The sequence below is a fragment of the Sander lucioperca genome, chromosome 16 (assembly GCF_008315115.2).
Source record: "Sander lucioperca isolate FBNREF2018 chromosome 16, SLUC_FBN_1.2, whole genome shotgun sequence".
Classification (NCBI taxonomy): Eukaryota; Metazoa; Chordata; class Actinopteri; order Perciformes; family Percidae; genus Sander; species Sander lucioperca.
Genome location: NC_050188.1, coordinates 3,033,890 through 3,058,868, shown reverse-complemented (window position 1 = coordinate 3,058,868; position 24,979 = coordinate 3,033,890). Strand labels below are relative to the sequence as shown.

The following is a 24,979-nucleotide window of genomic DNA, read 5'->3' as shown; positions in this document are numbered from 1 at the left end:
GCCTATTTTTACAAAAACGTCTGCTACGGAGCTATAACGTGAGCTACAAGGTAATGGAGCCTTTTATACATTGTTGTGTTTCTTTAGAAATAAACAATGGACAAATAAAGTCTTTAAACGCTTCAGATGTAAAGTTATTCGCTGTCAAAGTGACGTCAAAATGAATGGCAGTCAATGGAATGCTAATGGCGGGTGAGTGCTTGTTAGCATCAAAATGGCGCCATAGGAGGTACGCGTTGTGGAGAGAGGCTTACCCTCTTGGTCTGGGCAAGCCGCTCAAATGCCTCTGGATAGTCCTTCAACCAATCAGACCAATGATCCAGGTGACGTAGCAGCTACAGTGGCATCAACGGGTTGCTGCGCTTCGGTGGCCATCATGTTGAATGTAAACAAAAAGCTGCTCGCCGTCGCTGCGCTATCGTCATCGTGTAAAGCCCGCCTCGACGGTTGTGATTGGTGCCTAGATTTGGATAAATTGGAAATGGGCTTGAATGGGCTCTTGGCCAGACTGACTTGCAGAGTAAATCTCACATTTGCCAGACGTTTGTCAGGGTTTTCCCAGGCTACAGTGGCCTACATTTATTGATAAAAGCAGCCTTTAATGTTCTTTTTTTTAGTGGCTGGGGTTGTTGTGATAGAGAGACTGAGACTCTGACAACTTGGGATCATACTGTAACATAACTCTTCATCTTTTCCTGTTTATATAGACGATTTCCTGTTAGTGTTCATAACTGAAACTACAGTTTTAATCAGTTACATTTGGTCAGTCTTTAAGAGGATTTGAAACTCTCCTCTTATGCAACCCCATTTTCAGTTTGAGGCTGACATTATTGGTTTTCTTTTTAACAAATATCTAACTTAGAGCAACATCAATGCAGATCAGAATTCAACTCTTTTATGCCACAACTGTTTGCTCCAAAACAAAGATCTCACCTACAAGGGCAATGAATTGTCAACCTATATGGCTACAGTATAATGAATGCATAAAAAGACTCATACACATTTTTTCCTGCAGTCCTACTATCAATAACACAGACATATCCATTAGTGCGAGAGGAGGCTAGACCAGGGCAAACACTCCCTCTAGCATTTAAACAAACCTCCACTGGGACTCATTCTCCCAGACTCTCCTGGGGCGGGGACACACCAGAGCCAGACCGTACTGTACTGCTGGGATCTGTCTCCTTCACGCCTGCAGTGCTTATAGCAGCAGAGAGGCAGGGAAGAGACACACAAAGACAGAGAGAAAAGAGGGAAACAACACACATCAGGGAGCACGCTCGTTTCCGCTGCCACTGCTGTGTTTGCCTAGAACCGCTCGGTTGGGGTTGGAATATTCAAATTAATGAATGAGAGTAAGGAAAGTGAAAGATGAAAAATGTGCTGGGAGAGGCTCTGACTTTGAGTAATGCTAGTAATTGGAGGGAAACATATAGAAATGCAGTGGGCATGTTTTAGCAAATGAATGTGGAAAAAAAAGCCTTCCTGGTGCATGTCTCATTACTTATTGCATCTCTGTAGTTGGGACAAAGAAAGCTGCAGTGCAAACACAAAATTGTTCCCACAATCCAATGCTTTGGAATTGGGAAAGGAGCCAGCTGCTTATAGCATACCGCTGTATTGTCAATTTACCAAGTGTGTTAAAGCTGCAGTGCAGCTGATATGTTCTGTTAGTGCGTTACGATCGTATAGCCTTGTCTGATTTATCAGCTGTCTGGCTTCAGCACTCTCCTGTGTGTTTAGGTGCTAATTAGAGTACAACACACACACACTCTCTTGCTCACACACACACACACACACACACACACACACACACACACACACACACACACACACACACACACACATACATACGCGTGTGTACACACACGGAAAGACCACAGACTCAGGTGATATAGACAGTGTTTTATCACAAGAGAAAAGTGGGTGTGCACCAAAAGAGGGCCTTAAATTACTGGTGACATCTCAAACAAGGCTCACCCACGCACACACACACACACACCTAACCACACACATACTGTAGGGATGCCTGTACATTCACACACACTCACACACACACACATATACTCTATGGGACAAATAAAGTGTTCCTGTATTGGCCAAAAACAATCTTGGTTCAATCCTATCTTATCATTTTTCTTTCATTTTTTTGGAAATCACTCCATTGCTGGCCTTCCATTTGTCTTTTTATCTCTCACTTTAAGATCCCCCTTTCCTCGACTCTTTCGACTGACCACCCCTCCCTCTTCCCTTAAACCCTCCACACCCCAAACCCTCTCTGTTCGCCACAGTTCAGAATGTGCAGTAATCCTGGATGCCATGGAGGGAGAACTGCACCGAATCACTCCATAAATGTATGAGTGTCCAAAATGAAGAGGAGCTGAGAAATGTGTGGGCAGCAGGCTGGGAAGCATGTCCAAGCTTACTAACAGGATGGGGGGGGGCATGGCGTGGGTGGGGGTGGTGCTGTGAGTGGATGAGTGGGTGGTTGGGGGGTGTTGTAGGGAGAAGGGAGATGGAAGGAGGCTCGTATGAAATGTCTATCTTGACAGAGAGGAGTCAGACTCAACAGCAGGGATGCTTTTTTTTGCAATATTTATTTTGAGATGTGGACAAAATGTGAGGATTTTGGCCTTCATCAGTGTCTTTTTTATTTTGATTTTATGCATCCAGGCTCAGTACCATATTGTCTTTCAGAGTATTTGAGTCAGTGCAGAAGTTGGGGTTAAGTACCTTCCTTCTACTTAAAGTTCCCCTCCACTTAAAAATGTGTTTTTCCTATTGTTACGTCACTTGGATGATTGACCTTCACTGTGCAGAATGATGGATGTGCAGTATTGACGCTATAAGGCTGTTTTTACAATCATCTGCTGAAGGGGGAAAGCTCACTTTAAATCTTTAATTTTTAAAGTTTTAAAGATATAGTGCGCAACTATTTTATATTAATGAATGTCCGTTACATTCAAGCCATTGCCAAATGAGTTGCAACAAAGCTAATTAAGCCTATCAACTCTGTATTTCTAAATATGGCTTTGTTTACAAAATGGTGTAGTCCGGCGACTTTGGCGCGCAGAAGCTCGAGTGATGCGTTTTATGTCACCGCTGAGAAAAGACAACAGCAGCATTTAGCTTTGAAGACAAAGAGGACATAAGAATTACGAGATAATTACCTCTTCTGAAGAGTCTGTCATGTTTTTTTAATCCTCCGTTTCCTCCTTGATTCGATGGAACTAGTACAGTGCCCGTTGAAAATGTGCTTGTTTGAAACGTGCCGATTGCTTGGCCTGTGGTATTGCTGCTTGTAGAATTCTTCAAAACCAAATTGTACCCCAAAATTACTTACAGAAGTACCCCAAACCACTTAATATGCAACTCCACTGTATAGCCTACTACTGACTTAATGATTTACCTGACAGAGAACGTTGCAGATTCAGAATGTAATCACAAAATATCACAATGAAAATGTGGAGTAATCAGACATTAGCGTCATGGACTCATGGCAGTGTGCTACCCACCCGGCCGGTTATGAGAGCTAATCAGCACATATCTGCGTTCATCAACCACCAGAACCGGACTGTTTGTGTGTGTGTGTGTGTGTGTGTGTGTGTGTGTGTGTGTGTGTGTTTGTGTGTGTGTGTGTTTGTGTGTGTGTGTGTGTGTGTGTGTGTGTGTGTGTGTGTGTGTGTGTGTGCGCAGAGAGAAAGAGAGAGAGAGACGGTGTTGTCTCGTGTCCTATGATCATTAACCAGCAGAGGTGTTAATTTCCATATAAGTGTAGTGGCTTGACAGTTAACGATGAAGTAGGGGATTTGATTCATGGGGGTATTTTGGTGACAGTAATGTTAGTAGTGTTGTAAGTTACTTAATTAACCCGACCCAGGGTGAGTCTGATGAAAACTGATGTGTCTGCCTGGTTCAGCTCTGAGATTTCCTCGCATTGCACAGCGCTGTCGCTGTGAAGGAATAAAATCCGAGATCACGTTATGTTCTGCCTCTGTTTAGAAGTGGTTAATGTAGGCTACAGCTCACAGCAACTTAATACTATATAATGTTGGCAAATGGCTTTTCATTGAGTTTCAAAATAATAGACACTGAAAAGCGTAGGGCCTTTCGCCAACCTTATTCCACAACAGTCGCGATGTTCCTTTCAGCTATCCGCTCGTGCTCCAGAAAAGTAAAGAAAAGTTAGTTTGGTATATCCAGCAATCCTGTAGCTAATGTTGGAAGCAGGAAAAGAGTCAAAGGTGGTAACCCCCCCATTTCTAAAGAAACACAACAATGTATAAAAGGCTCCATTACCTTGTATCTCACGTTATGGCTCCGTAGCAGATGTTTTTGTAAAAATAGGCTAACGATTGTGTCATAACCACGCAACTTACTGTCGCATAGTAGAGGAATTACCGTATAGTACAGGAGAAGCTTGCAGGCAGTTTCGAATTACATTAGCTGTTTAAGTTTAATTACCGATGTTAACTTGCATTTTAGTTAGCAACAATTAGCCTATCGGCCGTTGGACAGTCTGGCGAGGTCGGTGACTCGAGTCTGTTGGGTGTGTTCCATGCCGTCGTCCATCCGAGGGGCCGTCGTCCTTCATTTTGGCCAATTTGACATGTATAATCGGTGGGGCGGGCACTGCCGGCATTCAGACTCAAATGACCCATCTGATTGGTAGAGTGCTAACCCGGAAATGGGGAGCGGAATGAGCGTGACTAGAGTCTCTCAAAATCTGACGAAAATCTTTTAAACTGACCTTTGTCGATCTGAAATGAAGACAGATTCAGCAACTGCATGGCCTATTTCTCGCTTAAAATGTTTTCAGAAACTTTCGTTTCGGTGAACTATTTTAGTACAATATGAGATCGTATTCTGAACAAGCTGCCATGACAGTCTTTGAATTTCCGGAGAAACCAGACCCACGTGACGCGTTCGTCCAATCAGCTGCCGGTTTTCATTTTTGGGTGACAATACAGATTAGCACCGCCTGCTGTTATGGAGACGTATTACGTCTCGTCACTTTGGTGTGTTCCGAGGCACTTTTTTGACCAACTCGGGGAGACTGATCAGTCCAACTGCCTTTTCTGCTGAGAGTCGGCCGTCTGGTCAGTGTGTCTGCACCTTTACATATACCTACGCTCTCCGTCTCTGCAAGATTTGGAATGATTCAGATTGAGATTTATCATGGCACAGCTACCAGAAGACTTACAACTTTCAGACAGGTTGGCTCACGTCACATCTACATCTTCAAGCTCAGTTGGAGGCTGCTCAGTAACGCTCAGCGCTCACCGGAAAAGTGCTTCTAATAGCTTTCACTGGTCTCCGTAGAAATCAACGGGGTCACATTGTCCATTTCATTTACTGTCTATGGTACGTACGAACATGATTTTGGGACATAACAATGGAAGCCAATCGTGGTCCAATATGCAACTCACAAGTGTGATGTGAGAACTTGAATCCTCCAGCATACATACATTGAGAATGGACTTTTGATTGAAAAAAGAGACGTCAGCAGTTAAACTTTTGAAATTAAATATATTTGCATATTCATAGATTCTTGATTAGATTATTGAGTAGGTGTGCTTTTAAGAATTATTTGCTAGTTTATTGATTTTTTGTGGAAACACCATATCAAACACAGTATTATTCCAAGCAGAGTATTTTTTTTTTTATAGGTCTTCAAATAATTCTGAAGAGGACCTTGCAATGATAATACTGTACTTGGGTCTTTTTTTGCAGTCCATTGTACTCACAGAGTCAAAATGCTGAGATCTGGTAATGTGGCAACATCGCCAAAAAACAATGTTAAATGGGGCATGAAACATAAGCAGTCAGATGACCACTTGTGTTTCTTGCCACGTTACACTTTGCTGTAACAATGCAACCCTATCGCCAGGGGACAATTCTGCTAACTCCTGCACACTACCTGCACGTGGCATCTATTGTATGGTTAAGGTCAGCAAGATTGTGGTTGTGGCAGTTGAACTATAGTTAAGGTATGGTTAGGGTTAGGAAACTATAATACTTGGTTATGGTTAGGGAAAGATTGTGGTTATGGTAAATAAAAGTGGGACAGTTCGGCCCTGTTCAGACCTGGCATTACATAACATGTATCTTGGGTGATCCGATCACAAGCGATCACTTATGATTGGATCTCACTTCCCCGCTCTATATGCAAATAAACACATACATCATTTCTGAATGCAAAGACCAAATCTGTTGTTGTTTTTAACCGGTGGGAGGCAGCATTGCACTTCCTGTGCCTAGTCGGCCAGAAATAAAAAAAAAAAAAAAGGAGAAGAAGAAATCAAAACAATACAGACTGGGTCTATTCCTTGGTGTGTTTCAGGCAAATTGCCCAAGATGTTTGACTCACTTGTAATATACCTCTATGGGCTTTTCAGACGTTGTGGAAAAAGCCAGCTTACATGATTTGCCAACACTACGCTTACTCTTATGCAGAGGGAGTCAGTTGAGTAGGCGGTCCTTCGATGTGTGTCCACATTCACTTACAAACTGCTAAAAGAATGTGGCCATCTCAATGCATCCTCAATGCATCTTGGGTGTATTCACATCTGTACTTAGAGCTGTCCACTTGTGATCGGATCACCCAAGATGCATAGTAATGCCAGGTCTGAACAGGGCCTTAGTTGCCGGTCTGTGATGGTAGCGCACTCCGGTCTCAACGCACCAGCCCTCCACACCCTTACTTACCATCATGCTACATAAAGTGCACACTATTCCTGCATTGACATTGAACATTGGCATTGGAGGTAGAATAAATCTTGCAGCGCGGAATCGTTTAACATAATTCCCAGGGACTCTGGGGCTGAGCGATATCCCCCTGTTTCCAGATCTCTCTTTGGTGAGTACAGTATTACCATAACCGATAGAAATGATGGCTATAAGTACCAAAATATGACCCAAGTTGTAATAAAACAAAGTTTTCATTTAACTGTATTTCTATTTACCTCTAATTTCAAAGTGTCTCCTTCTATCACATGTGTTGATAGTTGTTGAAGAAGTAGAGAGCATTACTTATTTACTTCAACAACAACCAATATCCCTTCTGATCCAGGGGTTTGACCTGTCAACCTTCCAATCCCAACCCTGCTTTTATCTCTTTCTATATTTTCTCTTCCCCAATTCTGCGTTGCTTACCTTTCCCCAATGTCACAGGTGAAGTCATTTAGTTTGGTTCAATTATTCATATTGAGTGGGATTAAATCAATACATATTCACAATAATAGTGCAAGTGGGAAATCATATAAGCACATTTAGAACTCCATATGTGTTAGATACCACGGATCAGTAGAGTATATACAGCTTGAGAAGAAGAGACGTGTTGAGTTGCACTTTAATGCCAAAATCTTGAATTATAGAGGGTCAAGTCCAGCAAGAAAGAGAGCCTGAGGAGTATTTCATAGAAGGCTTGTGTGCCTATTCCTCCCTTGGCGTATGTCTTTCGGTCTCTACCCCTCTCTCTCGTCCTCTACTCGTCCTCTCTTTCGTACATCGTCCTTACTTTTGGAATGATGCACATTTGTTCACCCTGTCACATCTTTGCCACGCTTTACCTCATTTATTCTCTCTGTTGTCTGTCCCTTCCTAACCCCCCCCAAACCCTCCTCCCTTTTCTCACTCCCTCAATGACTTTAAATGACTACAGGGAAAGTTATTTGGAGTTCAGGTAGAGTTCAGACGCAGACCCGGTAGCCTCTCTCTATTCTCCCCGTCTAAGCCGACACGTTAAAGTCTCTCCTGGCTTCCTCTTGACATGGGATCAGCCTCGGAGCTCAAAGCCCCCGGAGTGGCAATCGTAATTCAGTCCCCTGTGGCTCGGACTTTGTGTTTGATCAAATGAGCTGCTGCGTCTGCATTTGACATTGGGCTCACTTGTGTTTAATGGTATTTTCTTTTGCCTTTTAGCATGGATGGACGGATGAAACAATGGGCCCCTGAGCAACATTTGAAAGGCCCCCCATCTCCCACAAAGGAACCACACACATTTTTTTAGTGGTTGTGTCACTTTGTGGTTATTCTGTGTCTCTTTTAGTGGTTGTGTGTCTCTTTGTGGTTATTCTGTGTCTCTTTTAGTAGTTGTGTGTCTCTTTGTGGTTATTCTGTGTCTCTTTTAGTGGTTGTGTGTCTCTTTGTGGTTATTCTGTGTCTCTTTTCAGTGGTTTTTGTGTAATTTTGTGGTCGTTCTGTCTCTTTTAAGTGGTTTTGTGTCTCCTTGTAGTCTCAATGTTGCTTTTTAGTCAATTTCTGTTTTATGTCTCTATGTGGTCGTTTTGCATCTGCTTTAGGCATTTGTGTGCCTTTTTGGTCGTTTTGTGTCTTTTTTGTTGTTGTTTTTTCAGTAGTTTTGTGTCTTTTTTGTTGTTTTTTCAGTAGTTTTGTGTCTTTTTTGTGTTTTGTGACTCTTTTAGCAGCTTTTTGCAGGTGAACCAGAATTCTCAGGTGCTGCAGATGAACTTCAGTATTCAGTAGTTGACACTTAAGATGAAGAGAAGCTGTCTGACTCATGTTCAAAGCTTTCTACCACAACAGATCCACTCTGACACTCATCTGCACAGCTATTTTACTAAATACTACGGCAAACTATACCTAATATGGAAACCATCAAAGAAAGCGGAGCCGCTCTGCTGTCATACTGATTTAAATAGCTTAACCAATGTGTATTTGAATGAAATGTCACTGTAGCCTCAGAATGCTGAGCAGCTGTTACATGAAAGAACTAATCAACAAAAATAAATATTGGATTGGGTTTGGTTGGCAAATACTATAACCCCCTGACCCCTTGGTAGGCCTGTTCAGTAATCCAATCGATGCTTTTTAGGGAAATAGCGTAACTAGCAGTCCACAGAACAGTTTAATTTTGAAACTTTATTAGAGCAATGTGCTGACAATAACGGCTAATATACAGTAAGTATGCATAACATGATCTGTTGCTCAGTAGAACAACATGACAATGGGATAAGTCATGTGTGTAATTGAAGACCCTACATTTCAGCCTGTTATGAAGAGCTTCAGTGGCTTTGTGTTTCAGTTTGGCAAAGCTCACCCTTGCCTCCTAGTGGTCAGGGAGTAGGTTGCACCTCTTGAATGGAGAATGAGAGTTGTGTGTGTTTGCATGTGTCAGCGTGGGTGTGTCGCTGCCAAGGACCTGTCCTTCTAGTCCATGTGCGTCCTGTAATCTGGCTGACACGCGCGAGGCCCCCAGTGACTCTCTGTTATTAGGCCCATTAGACAGCCTGGGATGAGGTTGAATTTTTATTAGCTCAAGTAAATGTGTGCGCATGCATGTGCGCTTGCATGCATGTGTATGATGAGTATGTAATCTGTCTGACACCAGCCAGCCAAGAGGGAGAGACACTCGAGGGATGACGGATAATAACTCGGCATTCACAAAACAGAGACCGCAACCCTGAGTGACTGGATGGCAGCGAAGCTTGATTTATTTTACAGTATCTCGTTGGTGAATTACAGTATTGAAGGTGCGTCTGTCACATCTAAGTGTATCACTTTGATCGTGGAGGTTTCTCAACTCACCATTCTGATCACAAATGTAAAACTCAAGCTGCAACCTAACTCTATTCGCTGCATTTCCTATTCCAGTCAGGCCTCTAATTCCACAACATTCTCGTCTCTCTCAGCCATATCGTCCCATTCCATACTCATTTGTTTCCGCTCTATCATATCACAGTGCATTTCCCAACCAATAAACGGAGGCACTCTTCTGTAGAAATGTATTTATCTTTCACATAAACTCCATTCCGGCTCCACTGGTCTCTCTCCAGTAGCTCTCGCTGGCACTTAATTTCTATTAATGGTTTTGCAACTGCCGCACCAATCCAATCCACTGCTAGTCAGGGAGCGCACATGAAGAAATATGCATAGGCAATTATCCTCTGTAATGTGCATGGCCCTCGACCACTAATGCATCTGTGCTTATTGTGTGTTGCAGGGAACATTGTGCATGCATACAATAACTGGGATGCAGAGGCTAACGTGGAGGGGGAAAAGTACGTACATGTGTGATATTATTAGTCAGGTCACACTATTCTAACCATTGTAGTCACTTTCTTGACAAACAAACAGAAGTCTTGGCTGCATACTTGCACAGAAACACACACACACACACACACACACACACACACACACACACACATACATACACGCACACCTGGTATCTGTCCGTGCAGCAGTAGCGATAATAATCATCATCAGCAATGTCCGCTGAGTAGCTTGTAAAGCCTTTTTTTTCTCTCAGAGTTATATTGTAGCAACAGTGTTTCTCTCGCTGCGCCATTGTTTCTGGAGAGTTCCCTAATATCTGTTCAGCTGTCAGCTGGTTATAGATTTAACACAGCTCACTGGGACAGTGACAGGAGGCCAATAACAGGCTTCTAGGCTTGTAAAGCCTCCATCTGCAGAGGAAACACAGAGCAAATAAACCCAGAGGAGCCGACGCACACGCACAACCCTATTAGAGCTGCTGTAATGACACTGTGGAGTGTGTTCACACACACCAAGGTGTGTTAAAGTTTTATAGTGTAAGGTCAGTGATGAGGTGGGCTCAGATATGATGGGATGAGGCCTAATAGGGTGTTTTATAGATGCTGTGTGTGTGTGATTGTGTGTCTGTGTGTGATAACGGTCTTTGTGTGTGTTTTGTGAGCACATGTGAATAAATATTTCTTATGCCCTGTGTGTGTGTGTGTGTGTGTGTGTGTGTGTGTGTGTGTGTGTGCCCTCAGCAGTGTAGTAATATTTTGCTGTCATGCTTATCCGCATCAGCATGGCAACAAAATATCAGATCTCTGCAGTTCACTTTAATGTTAAATGTTATGGATGGGAGCCGACCTCATGCATTACACCCTCTCCTTCTGAATATTACCGAGATACAACACACACACACACACACACACACACACACACACACGTACCTACCTCCTGACCCTGCCTGATATGAAGGTTTACCAGCCGTCTCTCTCTGGTGGAACCCACCTACCTTGAAACCTGAATTCCTGCTGCGCTTTCCGCTTGATCAGCTTGTGCTTCTTTTACTAGACATCCATCGAGTCCTGTAAAACCCTAAACAACTATCCCTTTTTTTCCACTGCTCACCAGGACAGTGGATGGAGAGGAAACAATATTCCTAATTCGATACAGGTCATGTAAACAGCACATTCCGTTTGGAAAATTCCGAATTAGTCCCTTTTCCGAATATTGCATTTTTCTGATTACTGTATTGTCTATTAATGCAGTTTCTGTAATTCCATGTGATGTTAGTGTTTTGTATGACATTTTGCAGTGATTGACTAAATGTTCCTGTTGGAAGAGAACATGTGTTAGTGTTTTGGAAGAATTATTTGATTTTGAGACATGATTGCATTGTTTTGGTAGACATAGTACATTGTGTTAGTGTATTATTGTATTTTGAAAATCAGTGTTGGAGTTTAGTTTACAATGTGTGATTTTGAGAATGAAATGAACTGTTTTGCCAATTATGTGTTGTAGGTGTGTTGGTGCATTAAGAAAAGTTAATTTAGAAAAGCTGTTAAAAGAATTGAAAAAATTGTCATAGCGATCGTATAAACCTGTAAGTTCGTAGTACGTGGGATATGCCGATATAATTCAGGTTTTAGGAGCATTCTCTGGACATATATACAGTGCATTCGAAATGCTCGTCTCAATTTGGGCCTCTTGCCTGTTTTTGGTAAGCTTGGTGCGCTGTGCACAGATCTACTAGCCAACAGTTTGCAAGGATGGGGTAGAGACGCATGCCCAAAAGAAAAGCCCACATTTGTGGTTGGAAGGACAAACATAGCTGCTTTTAAACATTACGAAAGACATAGATATATCAACGCAGACCTTTTCAAGAAGGTGGTTGAAAGAATGAAAGAGGGAGACTGTGTTCACATGGTCTAACAAGTCCGCCACCGGTGGAAAACCTTGAAAAAATCCAATGTTGACGATGCGTATGGAAGCAAAATGGCACAAATGGCTTCAGTTGTTCCACTTTTTTTTCCATATTTTGATGTGATCAGAGTATGCATTCATTTCAATTAGCCATGTAAACAGGAATTGTAATATTAAATAGGAATATCTTTTTTAGAATAAGGACAAAAACCGGAAGCATCAAGAAATGTGTGAGCAATGTTTCCCAAGGAGAGATGAACAGATTGAAAAGGCCTTGTGCAGATAGCTGGAATACAGCTCATTAATTATTTGCAATATATTAGTTTTTTTATGTATAGCTGTACTGTGCACTTGTGTGTGTGCGTGGAAGTGTGTGTTAAAAGCAGGCCTAAGGGGAATGAAATTCTAGCCAGTGAGCTCCATCCCGGAGCTAAATTACACAAGCCAGCCATGATTTCATGCTTCACTACATTACTTCTCCTTTTTCCTCTGCTCTCTGCACTCTCTCCCCTCCTCTCCCTATCTCATTTACCTCTGCTTTAACCCCGCATGGATCTTATCTGGTTAAAGAGCAAAAAGAGGTGAACCACACAGCCATGCGCCATGAATATTTCATCTATGTTTGGATTACCATTTTCTCCAAAGATTCATTGTTCAATGTATAATACATGCAGCATCGCACCTCGGCACCTAGATCATAACCCCTGCCCTTCTAATCACAGACAAAGCATGCCCTCACCTAGCCAGCCATGCCAGTTGTGTGTGTTTGTGTGTGTGTGTGTGTGTGTGTCCATGTGTGTATCAATACGTCCATGTGTGAGTCAGAAAAGCAGTTTCTGTGTAGGTGGATGCCTGTGTACAGTATGTGCATGTATGCTGACAGACTTTTTATAAGAGTACACATTTGAGAGAGTGTGTGTGTGTGTGTAGGGAGCTAGGGGTTAGAGCGGGGCTAAGACTGGCTCATCTATCACACACACACTCCTCTACCCTCAGGCTGGATTAGATGATGAGGTGGGAGAGTGAGTGAGATTGGAAAGGAAAGTAAAAATGTGTTGGTAGGAGGGAGAAAGAGAGCGAGTAAGAGATTAAGAGTGAAATTCAAGTCTTTTCACTGCTGGCTTGGCTCCAGGTTTAAGTTGCAGCTGTAATATTCTTTCAAATGATCTGCCTCTTTTTGGATATACAGTAGTGTGTGCGATTTTGCCGGCCCACACCATTTGGCTGGTCCGACGGCTCGCTTCTCCCATCATCTTCTTCCGTCTTTCTATCGCTAAATGAGCACTTAATAGAGAAGCAGGCGAGTCTGTATAGATTTGAATGGCTCACTCGGTGGGTGTTTGATGGAGAAAATGGGTGCACGAGCGATTCTGACCTAAACCGCCCGTATCTCTTCATAGCCATAGAAATAGGCTCTTTTAAATGTATAGTTTCTCCGAAATTACCATACAGGTAATTCAAAACAGTGAGGCTCAGGCAGGCAGTGAATATATCAAGAGTGTTTGACCGGAGTGTATCTGAGAAATCTCAACGCATTTACCTTTAGCATGTGTGTGTGTGTGTGTGTGTGTGTGTGTGTTTGCCCAAAAATGTTGTCATCATCGTACTATCTTGCAGAAGCGTGAAGGCAGGCGTCTGACAGATTTAAGCAAAAAGCTCATCAAAGAGAAAATGATTCCCATTTACTCCATATCCAGAAATAATCGGAGTTGTCTTGGTGCTAAAGTCACACACTCTTACACACTAACAGACACTCATTAGTCGCACATATGGATTAAACGCGACCTGTCTCGTGTTTTTCCTGTGACAGAAATAAACTGCAGCCTCAGAGACGACACATTTGGATCTTTCAAGCAGAACTGCTACATTTGTCTGTATTCTTACACAAACAGCAAGTTTCAATTCAGAGTTTTTCACCATCCTCAATTAGCACAATTTATCTTATGGTTCAAAGCAACAACGAAAAAAGTGATTTACGAACAGAGAACTTTTGTAGCGTTAATGCTCTCAGAACCAAAGCATTTACCTTTTACTCATCAGATGCTGATGAAGGCTCCAAAAGATGAAGGTTGGTGTCTTGTTTTACTTTGAATTAGACTCCCTCTTTGAACCGCTTCTTGTTTGTTTGCGATGGCGAAAAGCTTGCAGCATTTGTAATCAACCCCCTTGGGACCGCCTGTCATGGTGTTGCTCTTCAAGATGCCGTGTGCATCTCATTGTGTTTGTACTTCTTCTCTTTGTGAACATCATGAAGACTCTCTGGCTGGGCTTTTACTGCTGTGTTCAGTATCCTCTCGGTGTGTGCGGATAAAATGCACTTCTTTTTAAAACTTGCGATCAGGCTGAGAGCTGTTGTTGTGCAGTTGAAACTAAGTCATAAAAGACAACTAATCCACATGGGAAATATCCATTTAAAGCGGTAGAATGGTGATCCTCTAGTGGCCTTGAGTACAGCTTCAACTTTGTTGCAGTCATCTCAAATGTCAGCACGGCAAAATCAATACAAAAAATGGGTCATTTATGAAGGAAAATATCTTTTATGGTGATTGCTCACACTGCAGAGAAAATGGACTATTATTCTTAACCACATCAAACAAAATTCATGTTTTGTACCGCTGGCAATAGCACTAAAGCTACCATTAGATTCACAGTGACAGATTGCAGAGGCCAGTACCTTAATCTGCCAACTCTGTTTCTTCGTCATCGTGCTCCTCTTCCTGTCAGACCTAAATGTTCCTGTGTTTCCTCTCCATTTCCATTTGGACGGGGCCAGGCTGCAGGTGTTTGCTCTTTCTTTTACGTCCAAGCACAAGTGTCCTTGTTCTCCTTCAATGTGTTTTTGGAGTGGAGGTCTCCCCCCCTTTCTTGATTTCCAGCGTAGCCAGTGGGTGAACCGGACCACCAGACCCAGTCAGACTGAGTCCGGCTTTGTAGACAATCAGAGAGAGAAGAGGTGTCAAGGCTGGTTTAAAACAACCTGTTCTCATTCCCAACTTGTCAAATACTGATGCTTGATCAGTGGCTCTCAGCGTCAGATACCGACGCAACAATCACCCTTAAAGCAGCCATATTATGCTCATTTTCAGGTTCATAATTGTATTTTAAGGTTGTACCAGAGTAGGTTTACATGGTTTAATTTTCAAAAAACACCATATTTTTGTTGTACTGCACCGCTCTCTCTCACTGCTGCAGATCCTCTTTTCAGCTGGTCTCTGTTTTAGCTACAGAGTGAGAACTCTTTTCTTCTTCTTCTTCTGTACTATCTTTGATTGCACTTGCACATGCGCAGTAGCTCAGATGTAGATCATGTCAGCTAGCTAGCTCCATAGACAGTAAAAGAAAGGCTGTTTCTACAACTTCAGTCAGTTACAAGGCAGGATTAGCTGGGAGACTTCTAAATGAGGGCACACATGTAAGTAGTTCTTTAGTAGATTATGGTGAACTTGTGTGTGTTGTAGCAGTGCTTTGCTATTGAGAACGAGGTAGCATGCTAGTGTTAGCATTAGCGTTAGCATGCTAACGCTAACGCTACGAGCTAATGTTGCGGTTAGCCTGCGCGTTTCGGCTTGTGACGTCACAAGCCGTGCCGATTTTGACCAGCTCACCCAGAGACTGAAGGCAGGACACATTCAGAAACCGTATCTCACTCAGAACAGCATGGATGGATTTTTTTCAAAGTTTGTATGTGTGTGGAAGCACCAGAGACACAACATAACACCCCAAATCCCAGAAAAAGTGTTTTTTTCATAATATGGGCACTTTAACACTTTACACTTGTTGTCTTTGGGTCAAAATTGAAAATGAACTTTTTTTGCAGGTTTTTTGTCATATTTTTCAATGCTTTTGACACTTTTTTTAAAAATGTTTTGTCACTTTCTTCAACGCTTTATTTATTCTTGGTCAATAAACCTACTATATTACATTATACCTAATTTTTGAGTTACAAAAAAGCTTAAATTATGAATTAGTTTGAATAATGGTTAAGATCAGAGGATGTTGTCTGAATCACAGATTAGTTAATTTCAAAGTTTAGTCAGGATACGGTTTTAAAACCATTTAAAACACCCAAAATTTAATGGAAGTAATCATTAATTTGACCTGCGATAACATATCCATATAATGTTCATCCTTGTTATTTTTGGGCAATTTGGTTGAAAGAAACCCATATTTCTGATATAAAAAACTTACAGCTTGGCCGCGGCGCTGTAAGATGACTTAGTATTAAGAGCAGCAATGGTAGCAAGTAGTTTGAAAGACCGAAAATCACCCCCACTGTCGCGTTCTTGTGCCGTATGTCAGTTAAAGGTACGTCCTGACCCAGAGCGTCAAAAAGTGACGCCCTAAAGGGCTAAACGGAGACTTTTTGAGTCAGTAACAAACACCAAAGGCACCTGACCGAGCGTTGCTTTTTGACATCCTGCGAGTGAGAATGTATTGTTTGAAACCTGCTGGTTGTCTGTCGGTTCTGAACATCAGTGGCGGTTTTTGGCACGGGCGACCCGGGCAGCCGCCCGGGGCGGCATTTTATCATGAGTCATGGGGGGGCGCAACGAGCACTTGAAAAAAAAAAAAATCTTCTGCTCCGCGAAGCAGTTTTCTATTATCTATCATTTCACTGTGTGGAGAATTGGCAGATTGGCGCCCACTGCAGCTGCAGGCGCCCTGCTTGCACCTCCTACTTTCATAATGAAATGGACTAGTCCGTAACGGGGCGGGACCAGGCGCGAACAGGAGAACTCTGAAGTACACAGAGACAGAGCAAAACGAGTCTAAACCTTTCTTTTATTACAATGGTCTAAACGCGAAAATCAAAAAAAGTTACCCAAGCGGCTCAAATAAAAGAAAAATGCGAAAAGACATGTTGTCGGCAGTAGCAGGACCTTCATCAGCTTCCGTGGCTGATGACAGTGGTGGGGGTGGTGTCGGCGACAGTGGCATGCAGAGTGAGGAGGACAGGAGGAGAGAGACAGAGATGAGTTAGTGAGGGTCCTGCGGTAAGCACAACCCCTTAAAACACTTTGCCCCTTGATAAAACTGAGCCAAAAACTGAGTGGTGGACAAAACACTACAGCAATAAAAGACGTAGGCATGCTTTACAATATGATTGCATTAGTAGCCTATATAAACGTTGCACATCATGCAAACTTTCTTAACGAGAATTGTAGCTTTTCTATCTGCTTAGGCAGACAAAAACTCATGATAGACCTCTTCAAATTAAAGCACAGGACCTCTTGAAATGATAAAAAAAAATATATATATATATATATATATATATATATATATATATATATATATATATATATAGCTTGTTGTACACCGTTTTATTAATTTATTAATCTTGTAAAAAAAATTATTATTGTATATATTGTTGGCACATTTATGTATATAGTGTATTTTAAGTTCTGATAACCTATACTGTCATATTTTGTGCAGAATTGTGTTCATTGTGGAGATTGTTCACCTTAAAAAGTGTGTTTCCTGTTGTAATTGCAATAGTTAAATAACTGGATTCTCTTAAGTGTGTTTTTCAAATGCTCTAATGAAGGATTTGTGCAATTGAGAAATATAATTTTCTCTTTCACTTATGTTGTTGGGGGGGAGGAGGGGGTCTCGCTCTGGGTGTAATTCAATGTAGAACCGCCACTGCTGAACATCATTCAGCTGTTAAACTAAAAATTATTTAGGAAAGATCTATCTTTAATGAAAGGTATACAAAGGTTATAAAGTAAGGAAGACATACATTTACTCTCATCATGGAATATTTGTATTCCATACTGAGGATTTTCTGTCTCAGAGGGATTATGTTTCCCTGCTAGGGACCACAGCCTGACCTGTTACTCTCAGTCTGGCTAATAGGATGGTTTCGCATCATAAGGTCATTACATCTCATATCATTTCAATCGCATCTTCTTTGCTTTTATGAGAACACTGATTAGCTCTCAGTACAGAGCTCAACTTTGAAGGAACAGTTAGGCATTTTCATTCCAAGAGTTATATGAGGAGGTTGAAACCATGATACCAATTATCGAGCACATTTTTGAAATGTTGCTAAAATTAGGTGCGTTTCCATCAACTGGATGGATGCGAATAAACTATGCTACAGTAAAGTTGGTGCTATAGCCTAGGCATAGCTGTAATATGCCGGTAAACAAACCGCAGCAGGCACTGTTAAACACGTCTTCATAAGATGGCGCCCCCGGACCAAGTGCCCGTAGCCTCGTACCAGCGTGAAATCAACTTCACATTCTATATTGACTGTGAATGGGTGTTGCCATTTTTGCCATCAGAATTTGAAAGTAGTACTTGAACAGAAAGTTCCACACAGCTGCAGCCATCAGGGTTGTTTTCAAAAATGCCTCAACAGTGATTCTCTTTACTAAGCGAGGTTTATGCTTGCTGTAGTGTCCCGAGCCAAAAATGTCATCATCATGTATTTTGTGTAAAACGCGAAGGTTCCGCAAGTCAGTCATCGTATCAAACCCGCCCCATATGAGATAAATTATTCTGATTGGCTAGGTTCCGGCCGGCTGGAAATCTGTCTGAACCGGAGGCTGACCACACATATCTGATAGACCAAATAAAACATTAGCTTGCAGATTTGTCTGGTTCCCAGCATAATGTTTAATCTAAATTGCTAAATATGACAAAGCTGTGAGGCTTTCAGTATGGGTGCGAAGACAGTAATACTTTAGTTAGCTTTGTAACATCAGGTTAGATCTAATGTACTGATGTCCAATTTACATTTCACTATACATATTCACAATACTTATTAATACCATATTATCAAATCTGCCAATTTCAGAATGTGTATTTCCAATTTAGCCTGCATACATGTGGCTTTGACTCAAAACACATCCCAAATTAAGAAATACAGCTAAAATGGGTCTTTTTTTAATGGGCTTTACTGTGAGCCTGTTTTAAACTAGGTGCAGTATTGGAGCATCTATTCATAACTGAGGACAGAAATTACTCTCTACTGCACTCTGATACATATCCGTTTAGACACATGGAAGGATTAGCCCCTAATTAGAATTTTATATACAAACCTTCCTCTATAACACTGTGTTTGACATACTGAACAGTATGTGCTGCATTACATTCATCATAATGTAAGCTTACCTCATAAAGTGATTTATGTCTCTGATAATAGTTGTAATACACATCTGCAATCACACACACACACACACACACACACACACACAGCTTCCCACACTCAATACTTTACCCTGTCTGCCACGACCGGTGCGGTCTATCAATCAGAGTAAGCTGACAGCTATGGCTAATGCTCCCCTTTTATTTAACTGTGCTTCATAATTTACCATTAGATTACTGGGTTTAGATCATATTCAGCATATGTTGTGCTGTTTGTAGTGCTCTTTAATTGTGATGCTAATCTATAAGCCACAGAATACTGTCATTTTTGACATTTTGAGGAATTTATTAACACATACCTTCTACATTTTGCATATTTGACATAAACCATGTCAAGATTACATGCTGATCCATGAACATTTGCTATGAGGAATCTGATTATATACAGTCTTTAAAGATTGGACCTGAAAGCTAAATACAATATTGAGTATCACTTACATTGATGCTCAATATCAGTGTAAGTGATTTGCCACAACATCTGCGCATAGACATGTTAACAACTTTTGACAATCACACTCCATAATTGGCAGGCTGGGCATGCTTAGTTATTCAGCGATAATGAGAATAGCTATCTCTCTCTCTTTGCCTCTCTCTCAAAAACTCACACACAGCCATATCGTGCAGAAGTTCAACAGAAACACTGATTTAAGCCATCAGCTCTGCCCGTTGTGCCAACTGGACTCATGCCCATCCTTCAGTTAGAATTAAATAAACATCAGAAGAATCGCCATCATTGTCATCGTCAGCAGAATGTCTGACTCGAGGGAAAGCACCAGGCACGATATCTCCAGAGCCGTGAACTTTAATTGACCTCATTGCGAACTTGAATCTATCATCTTAACTGAGGCGATCCGGTGATGACAGCCCTGCACATCCATCATGGAAGCTGTTTAAGCCCTGCCGCCCAAAAAACCTGAAACAGCACAGAGTCAGACTCAATAGAACAGAAGAAGTTTAAATTTGATAAGTGCTAGAGTCCAGCTTTTTCCCTCTCAATCAATCAAACCTGTACAACTTTGCTTTGACTTTCATAATCATACACACCGAAACATATATATTATGGAAAAATGCTGTTCCTTTGTAGTTCCTCTGTTCAACTTTGCTTTGCATTTTAATACTTCTCTCCATTCTAGCAGGTCTATTTCTTTGTTAAATCCCCTCTGTTCTGGCTGCTATATCCCTCCACATAGAAAGGTTAAACACACCTAAGCAGAGGCAGTGTGACTGATGCTGGGGCTGTTTCTAAATGTTAATGACACCCTCCGGGCACAACGCTGTATTCCGCAGTGTCCTACTGCAGAGTTATAGTGTGGCGGTTATGCTATGGTGGCTCCATCTGTGCACACACATCAATGCAGACACACACACACACACACACACACACACACACACACACACACACACACACACATACACCAGGGACACCCCACTGTACAGCTGGCACACAGCCAGGAGTCCTTCCACTGAGTGGTCAGGGAGAGAAATCAATCAAACATGGCTTGTCAGGCCCCTGAATCCATTATGACAGGGAGAGTGGTGAGGCTTGAGTAAACAGGGATGACAAGGAGAGACAATTAGCAAGAATTTAGGCTGTTGTTAGAGGCAAGCTTGGGGATTTGGTATTCCTGCATGGCCTAGTTTGGCCCACCTCGGCTTAGGTCCGTCAACAGGCTCGGCTCGCAGCTTTATTGCTGGTAATTCACTAGCCCTCCATGTTTTATGCCCTCTCTCTTTACAGCCTAAGCAGGCCAAATCCATTTAAATAAACACCAGTGCTGCAGAATGATGGCTGAGGTGTTTAAAAGCACTGATGCAGGACTAGCACATACACTGCATCACAGATGGGGCCATTACGGCATTTCAGCGCAATATAGTGTACAAGTATTAGATCAGACACAGAGGGGCTCACTGAGAGAAACTGAGAGCCTCTTTGAATTTATATACCGTACAATAGTGGCGTACATGACTGCTTTTGTATAGCGCACATTGATTATACCTGCAAACATGGTATAACACATCCATCTGTATGCAGGAGTTGTTTGCTGAAAATCATTCCCCAACCTGCAAAATTAGTCGCAAGATTTGCAGTACTCGGATCAGGAGAGGAGCTGATTTAGAAACAATGTGCGGAGAGCTCTCTGTGCAAGTAAGTGTGCGGCCATTACTCATATGTAAACTCATTACATTGGTCTAATAGGTCTGTCCTGTGACTCTGCCTGTGCCTGCCTATATGGAAAGAACATTAGTGCAGCCTATGTATGGAACACAGGAGTTCATTCATTCTTCTCTATGGTATGGATCAGACAGATAATTAACTGCAGAGACATGAAGTCATTGTTCAGTTAGAGATATGGGCCCGCTCTAATAAGAGTTCACACTGTGGAGTGGCGAGGAGAGAACGGGGCGAAATTACAGGGAAGGGTCGGCTAATGTCTGATGAATGACTCACACTGTCTCTTTGCACTGTATGTCATATCCTATGGTCCATATACTCAGTATGTGTGCTGTGGTAATTTTTACAGTCCAAATGTGCTTATTGCTACTTCACTTGGATGTTTGAGCTTCACTGTGCAGAATGATGTATGTGCAGAGTTTGACACTACTGAAGGAGGCAAGTTTCTCACCTTAATCTCAGTCTAACACATCAATGTACGAGCAGGACTTGTGACATCCCAAGGAGTTTGAAAGCCAATTGCATCCCAGTGTGCAATGTAGACAAGTGTGATATGGAAACCTGCAACCTCCTTGAGACCTAAAAAACACTTTGAATTGATTTCTTACCATTCCATTCTGCCGTTTCTTATATGCTAGATTACGCATTGTTTACATGCGTGTTTGCTAGCTTGCAGTCTTCTTCTTCACCACCTTTGTTGATGCATTGCTGCTTCTTTGCACATTACCTCCACTAACTGTTGATGTGTGCATTGATCTGTGCCCTCATGCTCGATAAAACAAAACCTTGAAACTTTTGAAATTAAAAAAATATTTTAGTATTTTGAGTAAGTATTTTGTAAAAAGTGAGATTTCCATGTCTTTTTTTATAATAGAGCAGGTTGAGGTGCTATATGAAAACTGTAAAAATATCAAAATGCTTAATCCACAGAGGAATGCAGAGAAAAGGTGCCTCTAAACCAGTGTTTTTCAACCTTTTTTGAGCCACGGCACATTTTTTACATTAACAAAATCCCGCGGCCACCACCAACCAAAAATGTTAATGACACATTGTAGCCTAATAAGATCAGCATCTGCATTTTTCCTTTTTAAAAATGTATCCATCGCTGTTGCAGGCTTACATCGATGATCTCGGCCCTACTGCTTACATCCTGTCACTGCTACCTTTCGCGTGCATCCCGCGAACGCGCGAAAGGTAGCAGTAATTCTATTGTCTTAAATCAACAAGGTCATTATTGCGCTATACTGCCACGTACTGACACAGAATAGTATTTAATTTCTCTGCCAGTCATCACATTGCAGGCACAGATGCGCAACAAACTCAATAAAAAAAAATTGTTGGACCAATTAAGTAAAATCTGATAATTTCCCACCGCACACAGGACGATCTCTCATGGCACATTAGTGTGCCGCGGCACAGTGGTTGAAAATCACTGCTCTAAACAAGCCGTCCTGACTTCCGTACAGCTGTGATGTCACAACTATACTATATACTATACTTCCCTGGCTGCAATGACAGTGCAGAGATGCAGAGGATGCAGATGGGTAGACCCGGAAATGCTGACCAATGAGAGCAGACTTGGCTTGTTTGGCAGGGGGGCTTAAAGAGACAGGCACTAAAACGGAGCATGCACTGAGCAATAACCTGGACACTTGGGAGAAATTTAGAGATATATTATACTGTAGTTATTATGTAACTACTTTACATAGGCTACTGTTACAAGGTATAGTATGACCATAACACTGAGCAAAAATCTGGACGCCTGGCCCACCTTCTACTGTAGGTAGACCATCCCCGACCACAGTGGACCTGCTGATGTTTTTTTTCTTCTCACAACTTTATTTTGTAACTTTTCACAGAAAGCATGTGACACAGAATACAATTATAAACCAATTTGGCATCATACTTATAATAGAAGACAATGTGATCTTTTTTTTTTTTTGCTGGAGCAATGATTAGGAGCAAAGCACACTAACGTTACTGTAGTTTTTTTTAGCTCAGTTTGGCCATTTAAGCTGCAAACTCAAGCACAAGCTTAACAGGATAGTGTCAATGGCTAGCAAAATAGTGGGAAACCCCCAAAAACACCTGACCCAAATATACACTGACAGAATGAGGAAGAAAGCTAGGAAAATCACTGCAGATAGTACACACCCTCTTTCCAGCCAGTTTGAGCTCCTGAAGTCTGGGAGGCACTTCAGAGTGCCTCTGGCATCAGTCAGTATCCTCAACCAAACCAAGTGACAACACCAAACTGAGCTGCTATTTTAATGTATTTAAGCATTAACCACTTTTTTATCCAGATATTTTTCATCTTTTTTATACTTTTTTATGTTGTCTGTATGTTTATCTGTCTTGTATGTCTGGTGAGCCAAAGAAAAATTTCCACCTTGGTGGACAATAAAGATTTATTCTATTCTATTCTATTCTATTTTATTCTAGCTAAATAATGGACTCATGGCTAGTCAGCTTACTGTGTCCTTTCGGATTTAATGCCTCAGAGACGCAGGACACGTAGGCTACCTAGCAACATTATTGTTTGTAGCTGTTGCCATAACTACACATTTAAGATGATGTAGTACTGTAGAACTAGCCTATAACTTTTGCCTATCAGTAATCACCTTGATATGATATGACAGTATAATCTAACACTAAATGTGCAATGTTTTACAGGTCATCTGTGTGACCTGGTTCTGGACTTAACAGACTCTCCTTACAGTACTAAAAACCATCAGAGGAGAAACGGCATCAGGAAAGTCTCAGTATCCTCAGGAAGATGCATCAGGATGACCATTGACCTGAGAGCCTACATTAACAGCTGACACAACTTGACACAACACTATACAAAAACTCTTTACTCTGGAGGACATAGTGTGGACAGTTTACATAAAAGTTTTTTTTTTATTTCCATTTCACTAATTATAAATAAAGTGATTTACTTTTAAGGAGGGTTTTGTCATTTTTATGTTTTCTTTATGAAAGAGGGATGTAATTTTAAAATTAAATGAAGAAAGAAATGGGGCAGCCGGATGGCTCAGATGGTAGAGCGGGCACCCATATGTAGAGGTTTACTCCTTAACGCAGCGGGCCTGGGTTCGACGCCGACCTGCGGCCCTTTGCTGCATGTCATTCCCCCTCTTTCTACCCTTTCATGTCTTCAGCTGTCCTATCAAAATAAAGGCTGAAAATGCCCAAAAAAATTATCTTTAAAAAAAAAAAGAACAAGAAAAAAATGGAGGAACTAACATTGCTTTTGATTACAGCCAGCCTAACCCGTGGTTATCTCGTAGTTATCCTGTAGTTATTATGTAAGTAAGTGTAACAAGGGGGATCTAACACTGCTTTAGAATACAGCCCGCATTCTCTGTAGTTATCATGTAAGTAAGCGTAACATGGGAGGATGTTACACTGCTTTAGAATACAGCCTGCGTTGTCTGTAGTTATCATGTAAGTAAGCGTAACATGGGAGGATGTTACACTGCTTTAGAATACAGCCTGCGTTGTCTGTAGTTATCATGTAAGTAAGCATAACAAGGGGGGATCTATTCATTGTGAGTCATACTTGTGTTTCATCTTCATCAGAAGTGACGTCATGCAGAAACTCATAGTGCACCTTTAACTTAACATGCTTATTTTAGACAAAATAACTCCAGAAAAATAAATTTATGTTTACTAATGATTTTTATTAATGATACTAATTGTTATACTTGATTTGTCTACTGCATCAACTCA

General features: G+C 41.6%; 1 long non-coding RNA gene across 2 annotated transcripts in view; it reads left to right on the top strand.

Annotated features, from left to right (window-relative positions):
- The window catches only part of LOC116041309, a 111,820-nt gene extending 87,628 nt beyond the window's left edge, over positions 1-24,192 (top strand). For both annotated transcript variants that reach the window (XR_004102906.2, XR_004895426.1), the window contains exon 5: positions 23,921-24,192. This is a non-coding gene — a long non-coding RNA (uncharacterized LOC116041309). The remainder of the gene's footprint in view (positions 1-23,920) is intronic.
- The last annotated feature ends 787 nt before the right edge of the window (positions 24,193-24,979 follow it).